This window comes from Polyodon spathula, chromosome 19 (genome assembly GCF_017654505.1).
Source record: "Polyodon spathula isolate WHYD16114869_AA chromosome 19, ASM1765450v1, whole genome shotgun sequence".
Classification (NCBI taxonomy): domain Eukaryota; kingdom Metazoa; phylum Chordata; class Actinopteri; order Acipenseriformes; family Polyodontidae; genus Polyodon; species Polyodon spathula.
The window spans coordinates 4,991,012-4,998,077 of NC_054552.1; positions in this window are offsets into that span (position 1 = coordinate 4,991,012).

Consider the following 7,066-nt stretch of genomic DNA (forward strand, 5'->3'; position numbering starts at 1 on the left):
ACATACACGTATATTAATAGAACCTTTGTTCTGGTATATTTAACTATATTTGTGAAACCACCATCTGTACCAGAAGGCCTACTTGTAAACCTGTGTTCTTGTTTAAACCAATTTGGTATTTTTAGAGTCTTCTTCACTCGTCTGGCAAACGAGTACTCGATTCAATACATCGTCTACAAGCGATAGAGCCCGTCGATGCGGGCTCTACCATGTGGTAGATGACCTTGACTTTCGTTAGTGCCCTCGCTTACGGGTCGCATAACTCCAGGCGCGGTCATCTGCCACACGGTAGCACTTAAATGTCCAAGAATTGCCCGAATTCCAAGTCACATTTTGTGACCCAAGTCTTTACAGTAAATCCGTGATGTGTAGTGTATGCAACACCAGCGAGTGACAATGGAGTGGGGTATTTATTTATTTATTCTGCCAACTGTTAAAATACATTTAAAAATAAACAAACAAGAAAAACGATTTTTGTTTACTATTACTAGACAACATTTTAGCGGAATATATTGTTGCTCCACTTACTTTATATTGAAATACCCGTAGTCTACGCCTGTTACGCATCTACATCTAAACCGTTACATGGATAGAATCGAAGTTCTATAAAGCACAGTACTTGTTATGACTAAAATGTGTATTATACATTTAATTCAACGATTTAACTGTCTGGCTGTCGGTCACACACAGACGTGGTGAACACGGTAACTGTACCATTTTACACACCTCCCCTCCTATAGAAGTTTCAGAATGCATTTCTTCCCATACCTTGCACTTAATAAGTGATTATGAGGATGTGTGTCTGATGGAAATCATGCTGGCCATGTTCCCAGATACAATTAAAAACAAGACTATTAATAGTTGCAGTGTTAATGGTGTGCCTTTGCCCCTATAGTGTGTCTGCCTCACGTCATACACTAATCTGGCGAGTGTGTATTTCCATTGCATTCAACAAAGCACTTATGTACGTAGGCTGGGTGACCTACTTGTCCTGTGCCGAGCTTAACTTATATATATATATATATATATATATATATATATATATATATATATATATATATATATATATATATATATATATACACACACACACACACACAGTAAATACAGTTATACTATTATTAAGTTATTATTAAAAAAAAAATACACACAATAATGGTCGATGTTCAGGTCTGTCACCTCAAACAAATCAACTCAAGTACTGGTACTCGTTTGTTTTCCGGCATGTAGAGGGCGATCTCTTTAGGTGTTGGGGAAGGCTCAGCATTTGACAAACAGTCTAAACTAGCAGAGCCCAGAGCTCACAGTGGCACAAGTCTTAACAGGTCATGTTATTTGCTGAGCTCATTCGTTTAGTTTACCATACCAGTTTAGACTGGTTGAAAAAATTTTAAACACTGCAACAATTGTTTTTATATTAAAAGACACTGAGAAAGACTTGTAGTTTGAACATATTTACTGGCCTATTATTTGGCATCCATCTAGTATATACAATCCCAGATAAGGTGTGTGTTTCTCCTGATTTGTGCACAATTCATTGGTGGGGAGGATTATAGCTTGTTTATACCGAATAAATTGTTTCCACAAAGATTTCTAGTGTTTCGAACTGTCTCCTTGGAATTGGTGAAAAAAAAAAAAAAAAAAAAAAAAACAACAACAACGAAACAAAACATTTCAACTAAAACAATATAATAGCTGCAATGAAGCACAAGCAACATTGAGAACTGTAATCTTTTGCTTGTGCCAGTTGGGTCTGAAAGCAGAAGGTGTCACACAGCGACAACATGCTCACAAGTGCAGCCACAAGCAAGGTCTAATAAAAATCTGCTGTGCAGGCAAGCAGCTCACAGGGTCACTCGCACCTGTTGACTCCCTGGCTTGAATCCAGGCCTTGTTTATATCAAGTTGGAACTGAACAGTTGTCGGTTGGATTACATTACTAATGGCATGCAGTTGGCCCCGGGCAAGCATTGGCTTATGACAAACATAAAGGGTACATAAGCACCTTTTTATTTTATTGTGTTACATGTTCCCATGTGTTGCTACAACTGTTTACGTAAGGTGTGTGTATTGTTTTTTTTTTTTTTTTTTTTTTTTTTTTTTTTTTTTTTTAACATTTTGACCACTTTTTTAAACTTTTAAATTGCATTCTCTGGCTGGACCTCCCATCATCCTCCTGCTCACATACGTAACTCAGAGGGATTTACCAGTGAGCAGGAGAATGATGGGAAATGTAGTTCTGAGAGGTCCATGCGGGTACATGGGAAGCCATCGTGAGGCAAGGAATGCAATTTAAAACTTTAAAAAAGTGGTCAAAATGTAAAAAAAATAAAAAAAATTAAAACAATACACACATCTTACATAAACAGTTGCAGCCACACATGGGAACATGTAACACAATAAAATAAAAAGGTCCTTCTGTACCCTTTAAATGTGCTTTTTTGATAGTTTTTTTTTTTTGTGAAACAAATTAGGTTTAAATGAACCTGATATTTTCATTCGTTTTGCAAATGTTTTGTTTTCATTAACAGAAATTATTCAAATCTGCAGTGAAATAAAAAAAAAAAAATACAGCTGTAGCACGCTGGACACTGCTGGTAGTTTTCATACTCTGAGCTTGTTCAAGAGCTGCTTAAACAGGTTCAAAAAACAAAACAAACCAGTACAATTAATGTTGTTTTACTGATACATTACACAGTACATTGTAGACTAAGACCAGCTGAGGTTACCAAAAATAATCAGTCTGTGTTATAACACCCAGCTCTTTCTGGTAACCATTTCACATGTATTTTAAATGCGCCTCTGACTGCAAAATGTTGTAAATGCAAAAGTTGTCTGTGCACCAATCTGGCACCATTTATTGGAACAGATCCATGGTTACATAAACAAGGGCAGCTATCAACTTTTCACCTCTGCAAAAAAGATGGTCCTGCCAGAAAAAGGGTGACTCATTCTGGATAGCAATTCAGGGGCTTTGTCTTTGTGGCCTGTGGATGGATCAAGGGCTTCTGTCTCTTTCAAATGAATCTCTAAGGGAAATAAAAACCTGTAGCTTTACAGGTATCACATACACCCCACTGGAATGAATCCCACCAAGACGACCCGTTGCTGTGTAAAATAATGAGTTCTAGGAGTCAGTGAGCAGATTTCTATCTTTAACTACCATGGGCTCTAAATAAACCTCAGCGTTTTAAGATTCTGTTGTTTTGTCGTCAAGATTTTTGAGTTTTTTTTATTTTTTTTAGACAATTTAAAACAGTTTGTGTGAACTCTGTGGAGTTTGAGAAGTTGATCTGCCAAAACTTAAAAAACATCTATGCATTCTAAAATAGATAAATAGATAGGAAACTTAACACAGTACAATTATGCACGCAGTGACTAAAGGGGATATAAAAGTGGGGAAGAACTAGCCTTTGATAACTTTCATTACTGGTGACATGACATGAAATTTGATGAAATGACTCAAGTTAGACCATGTGGGTATAAGTTAACTTCACAAATTGCACATACCTAAATTTGTACCATCAATTTACAATTGAGGCAGTTTACAGTGTAGAATAGAGGATGCTTGTATGATATCTTTAAAGGGCACTGTTGTGTTAGTTATTCCACGAATGTAGATAGCCGAATAACCCACGTGCCCCCAAATGGGGTCAAGCAGGTTATTTACAGTTATTCTCATACATAAAATCAGCACAGAACTCTAGGAATGTTCATGGAGTATTCTGTTTACATAACAAGTACAATCTTCGGAAAAGAAAGTATGTTTAATATTATATTTAACAGCAGATATCAGAGAATTACTTTTCTTCAATCAAGCTTAGCAGATTTGGAACACATTTTGTCACAATTAACCACTTTTTAAGGGCTTATAATAAGGAATTGAAGATTGCAATACGACAACATACTGTCTTCTCTAAGGATACCCTGTAGATTAGTAAATAAGTACATATGGGATGATCAAACAAATTGCAGGCCTTTATTCCCTTATTAATTAGATCAATCTCATTTGCTCTGTCTTTCTCTTATTAGCTGGTATTCTTCTTCTGTTACCCTATTTCAGTTAGGCAGTATTTAGTGGTGAAGTCCTAGACAGATCAAATAACAATGAAGCGAAACAGAGGCAGCTAAATACTGCTGCTGTTTATATAATGCAATTTGGTTCTTTGTCTCATAGTACTTGCGGTTCTCTTTATTGTATTAGTGTGATTATATATAATTCCAAGGAGGATCCCATTGTAAAGGTTTAAATGGTGGTTGATCTGTTGTCAATATGAATACATATGCAACTCCCATTCATCAAGTTAGTAGATGGGCACGATTGATGGTGGGGTGGGTGGGGTATTTTGCAGGGAGTAGATTGTAAACTTCCAAAATCTTCAGTGTGGAGGCGGTAACTGAGGTGACTGAGACCTTACCTTGCCGAAATTAACCATAATTACCCCTCTTAAACTAAGGGAGATACCTTGTGAAAACAAATACAATAGAGAAGGGGAGAAAGGCCCTCTGAGGGGTGGACTTTTCCAGTTGCTATGGCAACAAGATGTGTTTTCATTTTATATTTTAAATTTCATAATGAAAACATTACTAGGGCTGTTATGATCTGAAGGTGTCAAAACATGTAGTTATTGTAGACATGTAAGCTTTTAATAAGCATTCCAAATAAAAATACCAATCATAACCTTGGAAATAATCAATATGATTTTTGATTTTTTTTTTAATACAGTTATAGTATTTCATCCAGATCTGTATGCAAACCATATATATTTAAATTTTTTGAAAATTGTAAACAGTTTGTGTAAATTCTATAGTCAACAACAACACCAAAAATTGTAAACATTTTTTGTGTACATTCACAGACTCTTAAACGTAATGCAATTAATACATGCACTGATTGCAACATATATTATATTAATGCACTGGTAAATATATATATATATATATATATATATATATATATATATATATATATATATATATATATATATATATACACACACACACACACACACACACACACACACACACACACACACACACACACACACATAATACAATTGAGGCGGTTTACAGTGTAGAATAGAGGATGCTTGTGTGATATCATATACAAATACATGTGTGTGTGTGTGTGTGTGTGTGTGTGTGTGTGTGTGTGTGTAAATGTGTGATGTGTAAAACTTAAGTTCAAGTGAATGGGAAAGAAAAAAAAAATGTAATGCAACCTCAACCTGCAAGTTATCTAAGTCTGAACCTTTGTTGTTGCTTAAGACATCTGCTTACTCAAGATGCTTTTGTCATTCACTTTTTGGGCCAGTATTTCCGTAGCTGGTGGAACAGGTGACAGCTGTATACTGTAGATTGTACTGAGAGCTTGAGGTGAGTAAAGGTGGAAGTTTAACAATATAGATGATTGAACGCTCCAATGCAGGATAAAATACAAAAAGAATGTTTGCAGGGAAAACAGCACATCAACAAACAATAATTGCAAAGTATTTTGGTCCCATTCGTCATTTTCCTTTGTAGTCTGTGATCTAGCAAACAAACCTTAATCACAAGGGCTAGCCACTCGGCAAAGAATGCCATCAAGATATAAATAGTAATACCTTTGAATAATGCATGAGGAAAAACAAGCTGCACATAACATTGTTGGTTGTATACTGCATGTGAGTCGTTTACATCTCAGACCACAGTATGTTTTCTGTAAATATTTGAGTACCGCCAGTCATTTTTAATGATAGTTTGAAACATGGATTGAGATGTGTTTTGCATGACACACAGTGACACACAGATGCGCAAGCATTGAAACTACATTGTGCTTCCTTGCAAAGTGCTTCTACCACTTTATATTTGACACACGTCTTTCACAAGAGCTCATCTTTAATGGATTACGTCATTGATTCCATGGAAAGATTTCTTAATTATGCAGTCCCCATGGCAACGTGCATATTAATATATAGTTGTACCGGAGATACATTTTATGAAGCAATGAACAATTATCCAAGTTTGTTTCATTTAGTTTAGTTTATTAAAAAAAAAAAAAAAAAATGTTCTTTTGTTTCATCTAGTGCGTCTATGAAAATATGTTAAATCAGCCTTAGTTATACACTACTCGATAAGCTTATACGGGTATGACTGCATATGGTCTTGATTTAAGGAAAACACAGTATATATTAAAAGCTTGAGCCTTGGTGCTATATAAAACTAGTCATTCAATAGATCTTCATTAGTTCTATTCTAATGTTACCATAATCTTTGGAAATATATCACCATTACTAGTCATTGTGAGCCACAGCTTTTGACTCAATAGATCGTCAAGCAAAAGGCAAGAGAGAGGAACAACGTTGAAATGGGAAAGCATCCCTGGCTGTAATATACATTACTGGCTGCATTCAGTTTTAATTAAATAGTTGTGATTTACAAAACCTGGTAGCTCTGTGTGAGTCATTGCACCTGTTTACTGAATTCATGTCAGCTTTCTCCTTTGATAACATGTTTGTTAAATTCAGTTTCTTTGCAGCCTCTTTCTTCGATCTATACCAGCGTTTTTGTAAGCAATGCAAATAAAGGTCATAGCAAAATAGCACTTGCCAACTAATGTTTCTTTTAAGGAGACCTTAAAAAATGACTATTTAAAATAGTTTTTGGGAATGTCACAAATTGCTTCATGTGAAAAATCACCAGTCAAATGGAAAAGGATAGAACTGGCCCTACTTTAATTTATGCCATTTCAATCATTAATATAGTCCTTACATTTCATGAGATATAAACACAGTGGAGGTTATGATTACTACTGTAATCTCATTAATAACATCTCTCTTTAGATGTTATATAAACAAGGTACTTTGTCAGACTAATCTTTTTTTTTTTTTTTTTTAATCACACCAATGTGGATTTCCTGTCAAAATAAACTTGTGGTATCACAACTTGTCTGTTAACTTATTAATGCCATCCTCACAAGCGTGATAAGAGGTACACTGATAAACATGGGTTGTATTTTTTTTTAAAAAAGGACCATGCAAACATGAAGTTGGTTTCATTTGTAAATAAGTCATTTTAAGAAGTGTTT